We start from the raw sequence: 21,828 nt of genomic DNA on the forward strand, positions 1-21,828 counted from the left end.
GGGGTCATGGGATGGGGCTCTGCACCAGACTCAGTGCTCAGCAGAGTCTGCCTGAGATTCTCTCTTTTCCTCTGCCTCTCCCCCAGCATGCATGCTCTCTCTCTCAAAAAAAAAAAAAAAAAATTCAAACAGTAGAGCACACAGTTGCATGTGATCTTTTCCTGTACTTAGAAATCTCATATCTTCACATTTAATTTAGTTCATTTTGCTTCGTTTTTTTCTCATTAGATTGGCCAGCTGCTGTCTCTTATGTTTAAAAAGACAAAACTTTCATTTCCATTTATCAATTCTGTGGAATTTTCTCTTTTTTAGTTTTATAATTTTTTTTTAATCTCCTGACTTCTCTTCCCTAATTTACTGAGACTGTTGCTCATTAAGCTTATGAGTTAATTGATTGCTTAAATCATTTCTAGTCTTTTCATTTTATTTATTTATTTATTTATTTATTTATTTTTAAAGATTTTATTTATTTATTCATGAGAGACAGAGAGAGAGAAAGAGAGAGAGAGGCAGAGGGAGAAGCAGGCTCTCCGCTGAGCAGGGAGCCCGACGTGGGACTCGATCCCAGGGCCCCGAGATCATGACCTGAGCTGAAGGCAGACGCTTAACCATCTGAGCCACCCAGGCACCCCTAGTCTTTTCATTTTAAAAAATAATAAGAGAAACCACTTTTGGCCAATTTCCATAAATTTATGTCAAGTTTATATCAAATTTACATTACTAGTAGATTATAATTTTGAAGTGAGTCATTTAATGGAGGGGTAAGTTATTCTTTTAACTTTTGCCATTAATTTTTTGTTTTACTATGCTGTACAAAGAATAAGTCCTATGCAATTTCTGCTTCGGGGAAGTATGTTGAGATTTCCCTTTTTTGCTTGGCATATGACAAATTTTAAAATATTCCATGACATTTGTAAAGCTATTCTTTTTCAATAAGTATGTGTTTAAATCCCCCCAAATTATGCCAAAATAAAGTCTAGATGGGGCCAATATTTAAATGTAAAAAGTTAAACTCTAAAAGTACTAGAAGACTACAGGTGTTCAATTTACAACAATTCATGAAGCTGTACGTTGAATTTTCTGCATTTTTGCTACGTTATGATTTCACAACAAAGCGGTTAAAAATTTTTAAGTGCTAGAAGAAAAAACAGGGAAAATTTTTAAAAATAATTTCAGAGTAGAGAGGATCTAGCTGAGCATGGCACAAAACTCAGAAATCATAAAAGAAAAAGGGAATGAAATTGATCAGGTATAAATTAGAACTTTTACATTGCCAAAGAACCCAACAAATAAAGTGAAAAGACAAATGGCAAACTGGGAAGAGTATCTGCAAACTGCATCACAAAGACATGAATGCTTTTACTATATCAAGAGATAGTGTAAATCAGTAAGAAAAAGACCAACCACCTGACAGAACAGTGCGCAAAGAACCTGAACTGTTTACGGAAAAGGAAATAGGAATGGTTCTGAAGTATATATGAAAAGATGTTCAACCTCACAGGAAGTGAAATAAATACATGTTAAAAACTAAAAGAGATACATGGTTTCCCAGCTCTTAGATTGTCAAGGAAATTATATAGCTGGCAAGGTTATGAATTAACAGGCATTCGGATGCATTGCTAGTGGGAGTGTTTCCCAATACAACTTAATCTATAAAGATTGCAAATGCCACACAACCACACCTAGCCATTCCATGCTCACGTATTTATTCATCATGGGCAAAATAACATACGTTCAGGAACACTTAATGTGGCCTTGTTTATAGCAGTAAAAGATTGAAAAAACTCTAAATGTCCACTGAAAAGGAGCTGGTTAAATTATGGCACGTCCATGCGATGGAATTCCATGCAGTCATTAAAAAGGATGAGGCTGAGCGATGTGGGATGATACAGAATGGTGTCCATAACACTCGAGCACATTCCTCTGGCCGGAGTTATTTCTCACACTCAGCCCTGGTCTGGCCTGGCCTCATTTCGGTCCGGACCTCCTAACAGCTTCCCATCATCTCTCAGATAAAGTCACACCACGTTAACACGCCTGTCACAAAGTAGGTGCCTACACAGGAGGTGGCCAGGAAAGGTTCAAAGGATGAATAAACAAATGGTCTGTCACCATCGGGTTGCTGGCCACCTCCCGGCCCTCTCGCGCACCTGCCACCCCGTCCATGGGACAGTACGCACGGCCCCGCCTCCCCGTCCTCCCTGCTCAGCACACCCTCTGCCTCCAACACCCTTACCCTTTCCTCCCACCGGGCAAACTCCTCCTCTGCCCCCAGCTCGACTCTGGGAAGCCTTCCAGGCTGCCTTCCCAGACCAAGCCATGCCCCCCCCCACTGCCCTTCACTCCTTAGCGTTCTTTTCTTTTTCCTCCGTGCAGGTCTGGCCACTCTGCATTGTCATTTCCTCTCGGCCCACCAGCTTCCCTCTGCATGCCGGAAATAGCTTGGGGGCTGGGGCAGTGCCCGATTATGGATCAGAGCAGATGCCTTGCACCAGGGTCCTGGGTTTGAGACTCTACTAGTTGCCAGCTGTGTGGCTTTGGTCAGGTTACTTAGTCTCTCGGTACCTCAGTTTCCCCATCTGTAAAATGGGGATGTTCTAGATCAGGCTTCTAGAAGCAGAGCCCAAGACAGGGGTTCCTGCAAAAGTTATTTACTGAGAAGGTAAGGGAAGTCTTGCTTCAGACCAGTACACGGTGGGGGCCTGGGGGAGGTTGCTCTGGAGTGTGATCGATGCCACAGAGTCTGTCCTGTCCTGTCAAGGGTCAGGGAGGCTGGGCCGTTACACTCCCATATCAGTTAGTCGTTCATTATGGGTCATGTCCAATGGATGGGGGAGGGAGGTACCTCTGTATGAGATCATTGCTATTAGCCAAGGGTAATCCTTCCAGAAGGGTGCCGATGCTGGTGGCTTAGGCCCACGGTGGATGGGGGATGGGTGCACTGGCTGACTGAGGGGGAAGCAGGTGAGTGAGAGGGAGCACCATCAGAGTCCGCTATGGGCGTACTAACATCTACCAGGCAAGGCATCCAGCCCGCGAGAAAGGCCCAGAACATGTCGACTATGATTACAAATGGCGCTGCTGTTGTTTCCTCTGTAACCCCAGCCCCCAGCACAGGGTACGAGGAAGGAAGGGAGGGATGGCAGAGAGGACACGGCTCGAGTCACAGACTTCTGATTGCTGTACCTTTGGCTTCTTTGCTCTTCCTGACTCCCCAGGCTTGGATTATGGGGGAGCCCCCAGGAGGCTGCGTGGACCTGCCTTGTTGTCCACCAGCTTGTTGGGACCCGTCTCCTCGTCTCTACCAGGGGGACCCCACCTGCCTTTCCTGTGCCCGGGGGCTGGTGGGGAGGGTCAGGCCGACGGAAGCCCTGTCCCCACGGCACTGGCAGGCCTGGTTCTGCCCCTGGCTCCTGCACCGGAGTGGGAGAAGCGAGGACAGAAGGGGGCAGCTGAGGACAGCCAATGGGCAGAGAGGGACAGAGGTAAAAAGGGCTCATGTCTAACGTCAGCCCCAGAATGGCCATGGTCGGTGGGGCCACATGAAAGGCGAGCCCGTGGACAGAAATATCCCGCAACACAGAAAGGAAAGTGCCACGGAAGCTGGTTTCTCGGGACCACGTGGACAGTCAGGCTTGGCCACCCTGGGGTGACCCAGACCCACAGGGGCCCTCACGTCCTCTCAGAATGCCCCACGCCAAGCCCTGCCGGGGTGACAACAGCGGCCCGGGGCCTCTGCCCTCCCCCAGGGATGGCTGGCTGCAGTCCCAGGCTTCAGAGGATGCTTGAGCCTCGGTGCAAAGGGAGACGGAGCTGGAAGAGGCCCGGCTGCGGGTCCGTGCCGGGCCCATTTTATAGACGGGGAGACTGAGAGGCCCTCACGGCAAATTCGCAGCACAGGCAGGGCTGGACTGACCGGGTGGGCTCTTTCTGGGAGGCTGATGCAGCCCCACCCCAGGAATGGCCCCCCTCTCATGGAGGGGTGCTCCAGAGCGCTCAGCTGCAGAAAGATGTCAACAGCCATTTCCTCCCTCACCCACAAAAGCTGGCAGAGCAGGAAACAGGGGTCCTCGACGCAGCACATTTCCGCGGGGGGATGATGACGTGGGTTGACTCTGCCTTTGAAAACCATCCTCTTCATTGTCCTCACAATGTCAGGGTCCCCCAGGACTCACACTTGGTCACAGGGCTTTATTGGTGCCGAGGCTCCCAGTGGCGAGGAGATCTGCCAGGTCACGGCTAGAGAGCCACAGAACTGGCAGTTGAGCAAACATCCCCTGGCCCTGGAGCCCTCTGGGGGGATGGAGTGCGAAGCTGGGGGCTGGGGAGGGGCCCAGAGAGGGCGGAGCAGCCCAAGTCTGCACTCTGGGCCTCAGGCCCCGGCTGTCCCTGTCCCGCATCCAACGAGGTCTCTCTCTTCTCGTCACTGCAGACTGGGGAATCTGGATGCCAGCCCATATCACCGCTTTAAGTCACCTCCTTCACCCCCACCACCTTCCTGCTCAAAAGGCTTGGTCTTTCCCCTAAAGGACCCCCTAGAGTTTCCAGATGCACCCTCCTCTGGGACCAGGGTGCCCTAGAGCCAGCAGGTGACCAGGTAGTGGCCTTGCCTCTCCTGTTCAGCCCTGGCGGTTTGGGCCCAGCACCCACACGAAGCGGCTAGTGAGGCTTCCACGGGAAGGCTTTCACCCAACACGTTCCCGGGATCTTCAGGCCAGGTCTGGGGCTCCCAAACTCGTTTGCACATTAGAATCACCTGGGGGTGGGGGGCTTTCAAAAATTCCAACGGGCCCTACCCTGGACCAATCACAGCATCATCTCTCGGGGTGAAATGTAGGCATCTGTACCTTCTCGTGTGCTGACAAGCTTGGGAACGAATGTTCTAGGCACGATGACACCCAGCTCTCCACTCCCAGTTGGGGGAGAATGGTTCTGTGTTCCCTCGCACTTGGTGCCCTGCCTCTCCAGCAAACCAGAACCAAGTGATTCTTGCCCTCTGAAAGGTTGGGGACAGGAAAGCCACCAAGATGACCTTATTTAGATGAAACCCTGCGGTGTCTCCCAATGACTAACACTTCCGCCTCTGGCCTGCTCCCTGGCACCTCGTGCCCCACTCTGTGGCCCCACCAGCCGCTCTCACCCAGGCCCCAGCTCAGCACAGCTACACCCACTGGAAACAAAGCCAACGTCTGGAAATCCCCTCTTTACTTCCAACCATGCGGTTGTGAGGATCCCCGAGGAATATGGTTTTGGAGTTCTGGGGGACAGAGTCAGACACAGAAGGGTAAACACCATATAATCTCACTTACATGTGGAGTCTAAAAAGCCAAACCAAACCAACCAACCAACCAACTAACCTAACAAACAAAAGATACAGAGAACAGATTAGTGGTTGCCGAGGAGTGCTGGGGGGGGGTGGTGGGCAAAATGGGGGAAGGGGGCCAAAGGGTACAAACTTCCAGTTATAAAGTAAATATATCATGGGGATGTAATACACAGCAGGGTGACTATAGTTAATAATACTCTATCGCAGGGGCACCTGACTGTCTCAGTTGGAAGAGCATGCGACTCTTGATCTTGGGGTTGTGAGTTCAAGCCCCATGTTGGGTGTAGAGATTACTTAAAAAATAAAAAAAATAAAAATCTTAAAAAAATTTAAAAAATAATACTCTCTTGCATATTTGAAAGTTGTTAAGAGATAGATCTTAAAAGTCCTCAACACCAGAAAAAATTTTTTGTTAGAGTGCAGTGATAGATATTAACAATTATTGTGGAGATCATTTTGCAATGCATGTAAATATCAAATCATTATGTTACACACCTGAAACTAATATAATGTCACATGTTAATTATATCTCAGTGAAAAATGAAAAAAAAATTTTTTTTTGAGAGAGACTGGTGGGGGAGGGGCAGAGGGAGAGGGAGAGAGAGAATCTCAAGCAGATTCCATGCCCAGCACAGAGCCCATCGCTCGATCTCACAACTCTGAGATCATGACCTGAGCTGAGATCAAGAGTTGGACGCTTAACTGACTGAGCCACCCAGGTGTCCCCAAAATGAAAAAATTTTTAAATAAATAAATAAAATAAGACCTATGCTGAATCCAGAGACTTTTTCCTAACTGAAGCACCATACTATCTTCAACAAATAATCTTCTTTCCATAGGAAATTACCATTTCCATAGATATTATTTTTCTGCTTATAAAATATAATCAGTCATTTGAAAAGTTCTAAACATTGCAGAAATATGTCAATTGAAGTTTCTATCTCACGATCTCACCCTTTAGGGAGAAGTACAGAATTTCTAAGTCATTTTATGCACATTTGAGGCCATTTTTGCCTGATCTGAGACTCAGAAAACCATTTCCTTAAAATTTTTCTAAGAAGCATCTCACATTTAGCTTTGTTTTCTAAAGTAGTGCTCACCATGAACAGAAGATAACCATCAAAAAAAAAAGAAAAACAAACAAACAAACAAAGTAAACAAACCCAAAATGACACTGTTGAAACAGAACCAGAATCATTGCCTGAACTGGGGCCTGGCCCCCCGTTGCTGAAAAGAAGACCACAAGTGTGAGAAGCATTAACTCAGCACCAACTGAGACTTTCTCCTTGACTAATCTGGAAGGATTAAAGAGAACTGAAAAGAAGATAACCTTCTCCCTTTATGACTCAATTTACATGAATGCCCTAACTGCACACCTCCTAAAATCATCTTGTTGACTCCTACTGGATAAGTCTCTGTTTGGGGAAACAGTGACTCATCCATTTCAAGAAGAGGATCCGGAGGCCCAGAAATGCACAGAACACCTTCAAGACCGCAGGGAAAAGGCTACCATGAAGACACATAAGTCAGAAGCTATTTCTTTCTACAACCAGAGGCCACAACAAGACCTGAATGTCTCAGAGTCCCAGCTCCCCAGGGTCTGAATGCTCCCTCCATTTCCCATGAGGGGCAGAAAGAACCACCAAGGCATGAGGCTGATGGGGGTTGGGGGTTTGGTGATGGTATGGGCTCCACCCCTCCACCAAGGAGATGGGTGTTGGGGGCATCATGTAACTTTCCAGCTACCTGCAGCTTCTACATCTGCATAGTATTTTAGGAGAGAAATTTAGAAACGTGGTCTCAAATACTTTAAAAATAAAGGTCGAGGAGAGGATGCTGGGAAGATGGCAGAGTAGGAAGCACCAGGACTTTGTCTCCCCACCGAGAACACAAGTGCACGTGCCCAATCCGATAGAACTGTTCTGGAACTCTGGGGTCTTTGAATGCTTGCCACTTCCAGGTGAACACATTGGTGGTAAACTGGGGTTAATTTCAGTCAATTCTAGCTATAAGCCCAGTAGCAGTTATCCATACCCCAGACCCAGCCACATGGCAGACAGAGAGCTGTGCATATGTTCCTGGGGCAGCTTGCACACAGCTTACAAGAATCGGGGTGAGTAAAAAGGACCTTGTCCTCCAAATATTGGAGATTTGTGCTCTGCTCGCTGATTATTGCTTCTGATCACAGAGGTGCAGAAAGAAAAGGCAGGCAGTCCTTGTTGTCAAATCTCCCCTCACTGCTGCAAGACTCTCTCCCTCCAGTTAAACTCTCAGGAGATTGAAAGGGCCAGATTCCTTTGTTCCCACCATTATTCTCCCCTTTTCCCCTTTCTGGGCATTAAAGACTAGGACATTCAAAAATGACTGCATATAAGGAGAAAATTAGAAAATGACCATATATGCCCAAGGAAAACTCAGAAAAGACACAGGAAGACGTTAAGTTTACACCTCAGATATCCTCCGCACAGAGACAGCCCAGAACAATGCAAAAACCGACACGATAAACAGAAACAATAACAAAAACCCAGCAAACTGTGGGGACAGAGAGAACCTGATTTTCAGAGTTACCACATTATTACATTCAAATATCCAGGGTTCAACCAAAAAAATCACAAAGCATATGAAGAGACAGGAAATTTCGTATGACTCATTCGAAGAAAAAAAAAAAAAATCAACCGAATCTGTCCCTGAGACAATGATTTTAAAACAACTGTCTTAAAGAGGCAGCCGCCTGGCTCAGTCACTGGAGCATGCAACTCTAGATCTCAGAGCTGTGGGTTTGAGCCTCACTTTGGGTATGCAGACTGCTTAAAAATAAAATCTTTTTTAAAAAACTGTCTTAAGTGCTCAAAGAACTAAAGAAAGTCAAGAAAACGATGTATTAACAAAATGAAAATATCAATAAAGAGAAAACTTAAAGAGAAATCAAAAAGAAATTCTGAAGTTGATGAGTACAATCCCTGAGATGGAAAATTCACTGCAGGAATTCAAAGGCAGATTTGGACAGGCAGAAGAATCCGTGAACTTCAAGACAGGACAATAGACATTACGAACAAAAAGAAAAAGATTGAAAAAAAGCAAAACAGAGAGGAAAGCAAACTGTAAGAGACTCTTACCTCTAGGAAACAAACTGAGGGTTGCTGGAATGGGGTGTGGGGGGGGATGGGGTAACTGGGGGATGGGCATTAAGGAGGGCCCTTGATGGAACGAGCACTAGGTATTATATGCAACTGATAAATCACTAAATTCTACCCCTGAAAATAATAATACACTACATGTTAACTAAATTGAATTTTTAAAAATATTTTATTTATTTATTTATTTGTTTATTTATTGGAGAGAGAGCGCGAGCAGAGTGAGAGAGCAGGAGCAGGGTGGGGGAGGGGCAGAGGGAGAGGGAGAAGCAGACTCCCCACTGAGGAGGGAGCCTGATGCGGGGGCTTGATCCCGGGACGCTGGGATCATGACCTGAGCTGAAGGCAGATGCTTAACTGACTGAGCCACCCAGGCATCCCCTAAATTGAATTTAAATTATAAAAAAAAAAAAAAAAAGCTGAGAGAGTTCATCACCACTAACCCTGCCTTACAAGAAATGCTCAAGGAAGTCCTGCAGAGTAAAATGAAACGACACTACACAGTATTTTGAAGCTGTATGGAAAAATAAAGATCTCCATAAAGGTTAATACATAGGCAATTATAAAAGCTAATATTACTGTAAGGATGGTTTGCAACTATACTTTTTGCTTTCTATGGGATTTAAGAGCCTAATACATTTAAAAAAAAAAATTATTAGCATAAAAGCTAGTCCCGTTGTAACTTTGGTTTGTAACTCTAAATCCTGTTTTCTACATAATTCAGGAAACTAATGCATTTAAAGGAATTATTAGTTTATGTTTTGGGGCACGCAATATATAAAGATGTAATTTTGTGACATCAACAACTAAAAGGAGTAGGGACAGAGCTGTAAAGAAGCAGAGTTTTTGTATGTTACTGAAACTAAGCTATTATAAAATCAAATTAGAGTGCTGTAACTTTAGGACGTTAAATGTAATCCCCATGGTAACCACAAAAAACACAGCTATAGAATATACACACAAGGAAATTTTAAAAAATTTAAACATTTCACTACAAAAAAATTAACTAAACCTAAAAGAAGACAGAATGCGGGGAGTGAAGGACAAAAAAGCTATAAAGCATATAAAAAACAAATAGCACAATGACAGAAATAAGTCCCTCCTTATCAGTAAATACTTTAAATATAAATGGATTCAACTCTCTAATCAGAGATTGGCAGAATGGATAAAACCACATGATTCAACTCTATGCTGTCTATAAGAAACTCACTTGAGATACAAAGACAAAAACAGATTGAAAGTAAAAAGAAGAAAAAGATATTCCATGCAAATAATAACCAAAAGAGAGTAGGAATATCACAGAAAATAGACTTTAAATCAAAAAAGGTGTAAAGAGACAAAAAAGGACATCATACAATAATAAAAGGTTCAATACAACAAGAAGATATAATAATTACCAACATTTATGGGGTGCCTGGGTGGCTCGGTCGGTTAAGCATCTGCCTTTAGCTCAGGTCATGATCTTGGAGTTTCTGGGATTGAGTCCTGTGTTGGGCTCTCTGCTCAGCAAGGAGTCTACTTCTCCTTCTCCCTCTGTGCTTGCTCTCTTTCAAGTAAATAAAATCTTAAAAAGATAATTATAAACATTTACATATCTAACAACAGGCCATCAAAATGGAGAAATAGACAGTTTTACAGTAATAGTTGGAGATGTCAATGCCCCACTCACAATAATAGAACAACCAGAAGAAGCAAAGTAAGGAAATAGAGGACCTAAGCAACACAATAAACCAAGTAGATAACAGACATACAGAACATTCTACCCAACAAGAGCATATACATTCTTCTCAAGTACACACACAACATTTCCCAGGATGGACCATATTTTAGGCCACAAATTAAGTCTCAATAGATTTTGAAAGATAGATATCACACAAAGTATCTTCTCTGATGATGAGATGAAATGAGAAACCAGTAACAGAGAAAAAACTGGAAAATTCACAAAATTGTCAAAATTAAACCACAGATTTTTATTTATTTATTTTTTAAAGATTTTATTTATTTGTCAGATAAAGAGAGAGAGCACAAGCAGGGGGAACGGCAGACAGAGGGAGAAGCAGACTCCCCACCGAGCAAGGAACCCGATGCGGGACTCAATCCCAGGATCCTGGGATCATGAGCTGAGCCAAAGGCAGATGCTTAACCGACTGAACCACCCAAGCATCCCATAAACCACACACTTTTAAACAATCAATAGAGCAAAGAAGAAATCACAAGGGAGATTAGAATATACTCAGAGATAAATGAAATAAAAAACACAACACACCAAAACTTATGGGACACAGCAAAAGCAATTATAAGGGAAAAACTTATTGTTGCAAATGCTTATATTAAAAAACAAGGAAGGTCTCAAACCAACAGATTAATCTTACAATTTAAGGAACTAGAAAAAGGAGAACAAACTAAAAGTAAGACCGCCAGAAAAAAGGAAATGATAGTATTAGAGCAGAAATAAATGAAATGGAGAACAGAAAAACAATAGAGAAAAATCAATGAAACCATAATTGGTTCTTAAAAAGATCAACAAAATCAACAAAATTTTAGTTAGATAGACTAAGAAAAAAAGAGAGAAGATTCAACCTACTAAAATCAGAACTGAAAGTGTACCAATTCTACAGAAAAAATAAGGATTATGAGAGTATTATGAACGATTGTATGCCAACAAATTGGAAAACCTACATAAAATGGAGAAATATCTAGAAACACACAACCTGCCAAGACTAACTAAAAAAGAGTAGAAAATCTAAGAAGAGCTGTAGCTAATAAGGAGATTAAATCAGTAATCCAAAATCTCCCACCAAAGAAAAGCCCTGGACCTGATGGTTTCACTGGTGAATTCTACCACACATTTAAAGAAGAACTAATACCAATTCTTCCCAAACTTTCCCAAAAATGAGAGAGGAGGAAACACTTCCTAACTTACTCTATTAGTTTAGCATAACCCTGATACTAAAGCCAGACAAAGACACTATAAGAAAACTACAGACTAATAATATCCCTTATGAACATTAGTGTGAAAATCCTCGAAATACTAAACTGAATGCAAAGCCTATTAAAAGGATCATACACTGGGATGCCTGGGTGGCTCAGTCAGTTAAGTGTATAACTCTTGATTCTGGCTCAGGTCATGATCTCAGGGTCATTGAGATCAAGCTCCACATTGAGCTCCCCACTCAGCGGGGAGTCTGCTTGAGATTCTCTCTCTCTCCTCCCTCCTTGGCCCCCACCCCCATGCCTGTGTGCGTTCTCTCTCTCTAATAAATAAATAAATAAATAAGTAAGTAAGTAAGTAATTAAAATAAAAAGGGGATTATACACCATAACCAAGTGGGATTCATTCCTGGAATGTAAGGATGGTTTAACACATGAAAATTGATCAATGCAATACACCACATCAACAAAAGGAAGAGAAAACACAAATGATCATCTTGATTGATACAGGAAACGCATTTGCCAAAACTCAACAACCTTTCATTATTTTTTTTTAAAAACTCGACCAACTAGGAATACAAGGAAACTATCTCCACATAAGAAAAGTCAAGTATGCAAACTCACAGCAAATATACTCAAAGGGTGTCGGTGGAAGACTGAAAGCTTTTTCTCTAAAATAAGGAACAAGACAAGGGTGTCTACTTTCCCCAATTCAATATAGTAGTGGAATTCTTAGTTAGAGTAATTAGGTAAGAAAAAGAAATAAAATGCATCTACATCAGAAAGGAGAAAGTAAAATGATCTGTTTGCAGATGATATACAATATTCTTCTATGTAGAAAAACAGTTGGAACTAATACAAGAATTTGGCAAAGCTGCAGTATACAAAGCCAACACACAAAAACCAGTTGCATTTCTCTACACAAATGATGTCGAATCTGGAAGGGCAATTACAAAAACAATTCCATGCACCCTAGCATCAAAAAGGATAAAATACTTATAAATTAACCAAGGAGGTGAAAAACGTGTACATCGAAAACTATAAAACACTGTCGAAAGAAATTAAAGGCATAAATAAATGGAAACACATTATAGGTTCATGGATTGGAAGACTTAATACTGTTAAAATGTCAATATTATCCAAAGCCATCTACAGATTCCACATAATCCCTACCAAAATCCCAATGATTTTTTTTTTTTGCAGAAACAGAAAAACCCATCCTAGAATTCATATGGAATCTCAAGAGACCCCAAATGCCAAAAGAATCCTGAAAAAGAACAAAACTGGAAGACCCATAATTCCTGATTTCGAAACTTACTACCAACTAAATCAAAACAGTGTGGTATTGGCATAAAAACAGACATAGAGCTGACTCTTGAACAAGATGGGTTTGAACTGCGTAAGCCCATTTATACAGAAAATTTTTTCGAGAAATACAGTACTGTAAATGTATTTTCTCTTCCTTATGAATTTCTTAATAACATTTTTTCCCTCTAGCTTCCTTTATTGTATATGTAATACAGCATATAATACATGTAACACACAAAGTATGTGTTAAACGACTGTTTCTATCATTGGTAAGGCTTCTGGTCAGTTGTCTGCTATCAGTAGGTAAGTATTTGGAGAGTAAAAAGTTATACAGGATTTTTGACAGCCTGGGGGTCAGCACTCCTAACCCCCACATTGTTCCAGGGTCAACAGTATAGACCAATGGAATAGAAAGAAAGTCCAGAAATAAACCCTTGTATATATGGCCAAATGATTTTTGACAAAGGTGCCAAGACCATTCAATGGGGAAAGGACAGTCCTGTCAATAAATGGTGCTGGGCAAACTGGATATCCACATGCAAAAGAATGAAGTTGGACCCTTACTTTACACCACATACAAAATTCACTCAAAATGGATCAAGGGCCTAAATATAAGACCCAAAACAATAAAACTCTTAGGAGAAAACACAGAAAGCTGAACCACAATGATTTGGCAATGATCTCCTCTTACCCAAAGGCACAGGTAATCAAATACATATATACGTATACACACACAAATTGGACTTCATGAAAATTTTTAAAATTTTGTGCATCAAAAGACACTACCACAGAGTAAAAAGGCAACCCAGGAATGGGAGAAATTATTTGAAAAACATGTATTTGACAAGGGATTTATAATCAGGATATATAGAGAATGCCTACAATTCAGTAACAAAACTAAATGCCTGGATCTGAACAACAAAAAGACCAACAACTCTATTCAAAAATGGGCAAAGGACTTGAAGAGACATTTCTCCAAAAAAGATACACGAATGGCCAATCAGCACATGAAAGACGCTCAGCATCGCCAATCCTTAGGAAATGCAAATCAAAACTACAACAAGGTGTGCCTGGGTGAGAACACACACATCATGGCCCCCCCCCCACATCGCATCGAGCTCCCTGCTCAGCGGAGAGTCTTCTCCCTCTCCCTCTGCCCCTTCCCGTGCCTGTGCACACACGCGCTCTGTCAAATAAATAAATAAAATCTTAAAAAAAAAAACAACAACTAGAATAAGATTGATACCACCTCACACCCATTAGGATGGCTACTATCAAAAAACAGAACAAAACAGAAAACAACAAATACCGGCAAAGATGTAAAGGGGCACCTGGGTGGCTCGGATGGTTAAGCGTCTGCCTTCGGCTCAGGTCATGATCCCAGGGTCCTGGGATCGAGCCCCACATCGGGCTCCCTGCTCCACAGGGAGCCTGCTTCTCCCTCTCCCTCTGCCTGCCGCTCCCCCTGCTTGTGCTCTCTCTCTCTGTCTCTCTGTCAAATAAATAGATAAAATCTTAAAAAAAAAAAAAAAAAAAAGATGTAGAGAAATTGGAACCCCTGTACATTGCTGGTGGGCATGTAAAATGGTGCAGCTGCTACGGAAAACAGGATGGCGATTTCTCAAAAAAATTAAAAATGGAATTACCATATGACCCAGCAGTTCCACTTCTAAGCATATACGCAAAAGAACTGAGAGCAGAGTCTCAAAGAGGTGTTTATACATCCATGTTCACAGCAGCATTATTTGTAATAGCTAAAACACGGAAGCAACCCAAGTGGCCATCAGTAGAGGAATGGAGAAGCAGAATGTGGTATATTCATACAATGGAATATTATTTAGCCTTAAGCAGGAAGGAAATCCTGCAATATACAACATGGCTAAAGCTTGAGGATATTATGCTAGATGAAATAAGCCAGTCATGAAAAGACAAACATTGTATGATTGCACTTATATGAGGTACATAGAGTATCCAATCCATAGACACAGAAGGAAAAATGGTGGTGGCCAGGGGCTGGGGAGGGGAGAATGGGGAGTTACTGGGTAATGGGCGTAGAGTTTTGGTCATACAAAATGAGAAGAGTCTCCGGGATGGATGGTGGTGATGGTTGGAGAGCTGTGTGAATGTGCATAATATCACTGAATATTTTCAGTGGTTAAAATGGTTAAGATGGTCAATTTTATGTTATGTGCCTTTTAACTTCATAAAAATAGTCTACATGTTCCTTTGGAAGTCCACGTTGAGAACGTAGCCTAAGGAAACAATCCAGAATGTGAGCAAAGCTCTAGCTACCAGGATGTCCATCACAGTGCTGCACGTCAGCGGGGGCTGCCCGACTCTTGCGGACACACATAAACTGGTTCAGCCACCAGGCCACCTGCAATTCCCATGGCCTCGGGAAGGTTAGGGCCCCCAACCCAGGTCTCCGCCCAGGGGAGGGAATAGGAGGCTGTAGTGACGAGGTCTTCTCCGGGGGGCAGCTCCTGCTGCAGGTCCAGCCTTTTGTTAAATTACATGCACAAAAATTAACTTGCATAAGCATGCTGAGCACAGAAGACTCCAAACAAGTCCTCCTTCTTCCCTTGCTCCTTCCCTCCTCTTCCTCCTCTCCTCCTCCTTTTTCTTGCCATTGTCTCTGCCTGGTTTCCTCTTCCTCCAGACATCAACATGGTTCATGGCCCCCTGCCTCACACCTCTCAAGTGTCCCGGGGCCCCTCATGGGAGGGCCGTGCCTGGCCTCTCCAAACACAACCATTCCTGCACCCCCAGGGTGCCCACCCTCTCGCCTAACTTGTCTTTCTTCCCTGCAGTCACATATCTGTGACTTGTTTATTATCTGTTTCTGTTGGCACATCCGTGAGACTTGTCATGTTCTCAGCTGTAACCCAGTGCCCAGCACAGGACCTGACATGTTCTGGAAACTCTGTGCTGAGTAGGCTGATTGCTGGGCGGAGCCAGGCGGGAATCGGTGCTGTCAATGCCCACCTCCTGTGGAGTAAGGGGCATCACCCCACCAAGAAGTTTCTGTGTGGGGGGGGGGGGGTGGGGGGCTCCTCCCTGCGTGGCCTAGCCTCTCTCCACCTTCCCTCTCTCCTCCCTTCTCTTGGGAGCAAATACAGCACCGCACCCCGAGCACCCCCACCACACTCAGAGGCGCCATGCAAAGAGCCTGCCCGGCTCACTGCGTCCCGGCTCCTGCTGGCCACTTGGCCCACAGGCCCCACCCGCCCCAAGCCTAATCAAGGTATTTTCCCAAAACTACTTCCCTTCCTGAGACCAATCTGGTGGGTCATGTGGGAAGAATTAAAATGTCACATTTTGTGTGTGTGTGTGTGGGTTTTTTTTAATATATAAAACAGAGGACACAGTCCATGTGTAGTAGAAGAAAACAAGACCCAATCTAAATGCTTAAAAAGGGTAGATATGGTTCCACCATCCTATGGACAACATGCAGCCACTTAAAATGCCAGTATACTCATATTATAAAGAGTTTCCCTAATATGTACAGTGCTTTTACAACTAAATAGGAAAAAGACTACCAATCCAATGGAAAAGTGGAAAAAGAATATGAATAGACAGGCTATGGAAAATGAGCTACAAATGACCCTTAAATATTTGAAAAGATAAGAGAAATGGTGGGGGGGGGGGAAGACATCATTATTCATCTCCCAGGTCTGCAAATAGGGAAAAGTTTGATACCACGCATGTTGGGGCAGGTGTGGGAAGCAGGCCCCCTCACACGTTGCTGCTGGGAATGAGATTTAGTCCAACACTTAAGGAGGGTAATTTGCCATATTTGTCAAAGTTCAAACTGCGTATTTCCTTTGACCTTGCAAATCCATTCCTGGATGTCTGTTCATCCTCCCTCCTGTCCCCATTCTCCCTCCCTCCCTCCCTCCCTTTCTTTCTTTCAAGATTTTATTTATTTATTAGAGAGAGAGAGAGCGTGTACATGTGTGCAAGCAGTGGGGAGGGGCAGAGGGGAAGGAGACTCTTCGCTGAGCAGGGAGCCCAATGCGGGGCTCGATCCCAGGACCCTGAGATCATGACCTGAGCCGAAGGCAGACGCTTAACTGACTGAGCCACCCAGGCATCCCTCCTGGATGTTTTTCTTAAAGACTTATTCTCACATATGCAAACATGATGCTTAAACAAAGATATTCATTACAGCACTGTTTGGGATAGCATGAGATTGGAAACAACCTAAATGCCTAACAGTAGTTAAATTAATTATGGCACAACCGTATAATGAAATACTCTGTAGCTGTTAAAAAGAAAAAAGCAGATTTTTTGTTTTGTTTTGATGTGGAAAGATTTCCAAATTGCATTAAATTTTAAAAAAGATAAAAAACACTATATAGAGTATATCACCATTTGTGAGAACGGGGATATCTATATCTATCTATCCATATCCATGTTTGTAAAGGCCCACCTGAATGATCTTTGGAAGGAGATATAAGAACCTGATAAGATTGGTGCTTTCAGGGAGGGTAATCAGGTGGCTGGGAGACAGGGGAAGGAGGGAGATTTACTTTTCATTATACACCTATTTGTATGTTTTATATTATTTTACTATATGAATGTGTTAGCTACTCAAAATGAAATAATTTCAAAAATGATATATGATGTACTTTTCCTTTAATGGGTAATTCCATTTTATTCAGTTTAAAAAGTATAATTCCATTTTGGTTTTTATGTATGAGTCCATCAAAAAATATGAATATCCACACATAGAAAAAAGACTGGAAATCAAAGTGCAAACAGAGGTTATCTGAGGTCAAGCCAGTGTTCCCTCAGGTGCTCTGAAGTTCTCCTTTGCTAAATGTCAGAAGCATCTCAGGGAGAAGGGCTGCTAAAAACCTTTCTGGGGAAGACTCCTGTGTCTGAGAATTTATCGGAAGACTCTGGAGTGACCCAAAGGATGGAGCAGGAGTCCCATCACAGAGAGTCAGGCTTGAAACAAGCAGGATAAATGAGTGAACTCACATTTCCCCACGACTCTCATCTCTCCATCCCAGGAAAATGACTGGTTTCATGCCCTGGTCAACTAGAGAGAAAGGATGATCACAGAGCAGAAGAAGAGTCTGGGATCAGAGATGGCCAGAGGAACTAAGCTCACACCCACCTCCACCCTCCAGATTCACAGACGGCTGAAGAACACTTAGGGCTTCCCAAAGGAACAGAATGGGGATTCATGCCAACTTTACTCAGCTCTCAAGGACCCAAGTACCCCCAGATAGCATATGGGTGACACAATCATGCCCAGTTTACAGGTAACAAGTCCCACATATAACCAAGTGCTTGCCTGCCCCATCACTTCTACAATGGTTTTAAGTACAGTGTGTGGGAGACACATGTTCTGCAGGGTGGCCAGAGGGATCAAAAATCTTGTCTTCTCCAGACAGCCTACCCCAACAGCCAGACTGATCATTTTTCATTTTTTTAATTTTTTCCTTAGCAAATCCTCTGGGTGTTTTCCTTGCAGACTGGGTTTCAGCCAACGTAGACTTGGGGCTACCAGCCCATGCTCAAAAATTGGATCTGGCAAAGGACACCAGTAGTTTATGTCTTCAGAACACCTACAGAAAGATTTTACAAAGTATTCGCACTTGTGTTAATTTGCTTGACCTTTAGTCCAACTCTGGAAAGCAGAAGCAAGGTGCTGCGCTGGTGAATTAGCTTCCTAGCTTGGTTACAGTTGTAACAAAGCACCCTCTGGTGGGGGCGTGGGAGGATCCTTCCTTGCCTTTTCTGGTTTCTGCTGGTTGCTGGCAATTTTTGGGGTTGCTGGCAATTCTTGGGGCTCCTGGCCTTATAAATGCACCATTCTGATCTCTGTCTCTGTTGTCACACGGCTGTCAGCTCACGGCGTGTCTCCATCTTCATAAGCTGACCTCTCTTATAGGGACACCAGTGATACCGAATTAAGGACCCACTTACTCTGGTACGACCTCATCTTAACTAATTACATCTGCTATGACCCTATTTCCAAATAATGTCACAACTCAGATACTGAGTTCGAGGACTTAAACGTATCTTTCTCAGGGACACAATTCAATTCATCACAGCTGGAAAAAGACATACTAAGAAGTTCTGTGGCATTTTCCTCAGCGGACAGGGGGGTATGTGTGTTCGGGGACAGAGAGACGGACCCGGCCCTGCAAACATCCAGTCACCTCTATAACGGGTGGTGGCTCAAAGCTAAGCATACCGTGCAAACTCTTCCAGAGAACTTTCCCTTCTGCTGCTGTGCCTTCACCGAGGACCCACTGCTCTCCATGTGCTTTGAGGTGGACCAGGCCCTGGGGCATATCTCGTCCAACCATGAGGCATGCTCTGAAGGGCGTATTCTCGCCCCCAGTTCCCAGATGAGGGCCATGGTCCACCTGCCTCCCACACCAGGTGCCGGGCAGGCCTTGTGCCGTGTCTGGGGACCTGGCAGGTGAACACGATCGGCAGCCCATCGGCCCTCTAGCTCGGCGAGGCTTGAGGGAAGCCCGCTGCAGGGAAGCCCGCATGCACCTTGAAATAATAGGTTTTCCCTCCCATTCTGTTCTCCAGCAGGAGACCAAGCCGAATGCTTTTCTGGGCTTATTGCTTCTCACAGAGAAGGAAAAGCAGTTTGGAGGGAGGAGGCTCTAGGTACTGGCCTGGGGCTACAGCCCACCTCCTGACACCCCCAGGTTTGGGAGGCTAGGAAGTGCTGGTTTTCAAACTGTTTTTTAAAGTCTGCAAACCCCCAATCTTTTATTTTTTTTTAAAGATTCTATTTATTTATTTGACAGAGAGAGACACAGCGAGAGAGGGAACACAAGCAGGGGGAGTGGGAGAGGGAGAAGCAGGCTTCCCGCTGAGCCCGATGCGGGGCTCGATCCTTGGACCCTGGGATCATGACCTGAGCCGAAGGCGGATGCTTAACGACTGAGCCACGGAGGCGTCCCAAACCCCCAGTCTTTTAAAAAGGAAACGGAAGAACCCCCCGACTTATAAAACGGATGCAAACTAGGATGAAGGTGGACCTCTCTCATACCTCCCCAAATGGCCACCTCAGCAAACTCCAGGGTTCTGACCTCCTGAGTGAGAAAAATGGCTGAAAACCACATAAAATGCAAAAAGCAAGTAACAAAATGACGCCCATGTATTCACCCTATTGTGAGGTTAAAACGTTCATCAGACATAGTCTGTGGCAATTTGACATGAAGAAATTATTCTTAAAATGCTTCCAGTCTTCAGATGGTACTGTGGTTATGTTGTTTTTTTTTTTTTAAAGATTCCTTATCTTTTAGTACATTCTGAGATATTTCGGTTGAGATGCTGTGACGTCTCTTTGCCATTTCTTTCAAAATGAGGTGTGGCAGAGATGAACCAGGGCTGAGGAATGCTGGAGTTGAGTGGTGGTTACACGGGGCTTCCTTATGTCCAAACCAGCAAGTTGGCATGGCTAAACCTAACTAACTCTGTTCCTTCTATCCTCGGATAGGGGCGGCACTGTCCATAATTTTAAAAAGCGTACTTAGGCTAAAAAGTCTGAATTGTGCAGAATGAGCAGCATGACTTCTGTAATGCTTTTTTTTTTTATTATTATTGAGGTAGAGTTGCCATACAATGTTATATTAGTTTCAGGTGTAAAACAGCGATTCCACAATTCTATACACCTGAAGCTACCCTCTTGTCACCATACAGCACTATTATAATACCATTGCCTATATTCCTTCTGCTGTGCATTCATCTCTCTGACTTATTTCATAACTGAAAGTTTGCACCTCTTTTTGGTAAAGCACTTTACCGAGGTATGACTGATGTGCAAAAAGCTGTAGTTATTTAATGTATACAACCTGATAAGATTATAGAGGTGAGTATGCACCTGAGAAATCGTCACCACAGTCTATACCCTGAGCCTATCCATCACCTCCAAAAGTTTCCTCCTGCCCTCTATTATTTGTGCGTGTTAGCTCCAGGCTCTATGCTGTACAGTAGATCTCTAAGACTTACTTGTGTATCCAACAAAGTTTGTAACTCTTGATCCCCTTTATCAATTTCGCCCCTCCCCCCCACCTCCCGCTGCTATAATTCTTTTTTTTTTTTTAAAGATTTTATTTATTTATTTGAGAGAGAGAGAACGAGAGACAGAGCACATGAGAGGGGGAGGGTCAGAGGGAGAAGCAGACTCCCCGCTGAGCAGGGAGCCCGATGCGGGACTCGATCCCGGGACTCCAGGACCATGACCTGAGCCGAAGGCAGTCGCTTAACCAACTGAGCCACCCAGGCGCCCCCGCTGCTATAATTCTTTAAAAAGCAATTAAAGGTTAAAGTTCCAGGAGCGTGGGGAGGGTGGGGAGAAAGGGGAGCGCAGCCGCGCACCCCGCCCCTCAGCCCGGGTGACCCCGACTTGCCACCCTCTGCGGCTCGCACCCGTACCCCCAAACTCCGCCGGGCAGCGGGTGCCCCATCTGCCCACCGGTCCGTCAGTCCCTGCGCCCTGCCACCCGGCCACCCAGCCCGCGGCCGGCGGGGGCTTCCCCCCGCCCAGCGCCCTCGGGCACCCCCTCCTCGCCGCGCCGCTCGCCCGGCCGGGCCCGCAGCCCCGGGGCGGCTCTCCACTCACCCGCCGCGCTCCGGCCCCGCCGCGCTCCTGCGTCGCCGCGCGGCGCACGAAACTGAAAGCGGGCGGAGAGCGGCCGGGGCAGCGCTGGGAGCCGGCGGCCGCTGCCGGGAAATCACGTGGATTCGAAGCGCCGCGGCCGGCGAGGGCGCGGGCAGGGCGGGGGCGCACGGCGGCTTCCGCGCGCCCCACGCCATGCGCCCCGGCCCAGGTACCGCCCCGGGAGGCGACTCGGAGGCAGGGGCGCGCGCGCGGGGAGGGGGTCAGGGCGCCGCAGGAGAACCCCGGCTGAATTCCTCTCTCCCGGCCTCCTGGGACCCTGAGGGGGCGGGGACGGGATGGGAAAGAGGAGAACCCAGTGGGCCTGGCCCCTGTCCCGCGGTGCTCTCAGAATGAAAGGAGGGGAGAAGGGGGCAACAGCAATAATTGGTCTTACTAACTGAGCCTTCGGCTCCCTGACCCGGTGCCAGACACTATCTAGGAATTTATCCAATCCTCAGAATAACCGTAAAATGCAGACGCAAAGC

The 21,828-nt window shown here is 44.9% G+C and overlaps 1 protein-coding gene across 14 annotated transcripts in view; it reads right to left on the reverse strand.

Annotated features, from left to right (window-relative positions):
* NLRC5 (NLR family CARD domain containing 5) overlaps positions 1-21,359 on the reverse strand; it is an 84,147-nt gene extending 62,788 nt beyond the window's left edge. For 13 of the 14 annotated variants that reach the window (XM_078063684.1, XM_036068962.2, XM_078063687.1 and 10 more), the window contains exon 1: positions 21,305-21,359. The gene's annotated coding sequence lies outside the window, so the exon portion shown is untranslated. Of the gene's footprint in view, positions 1-9,861; positions 10,014-21,304 lie in introns of those variants that run through there. The other variant, XM_078063683.1, reaches the window with a different exon arrangement.
* Between the last annotated feature and the right edge of the window lie 469 nt (positions 21,360-21,828).

This window comes from Halichoerus grypus, chromosome 15 (assembly GCF_964656455.1).
Source record: "Halichoerus grypus chromosome 15, mHalGry1.hap1.1, whole genome shotgun sequence".
NCBI lineage: Eukaryota > Metazoa > Chordata > Mammalia > Carnivora > Phocidae > Halichoerus > Halichoerus grypus.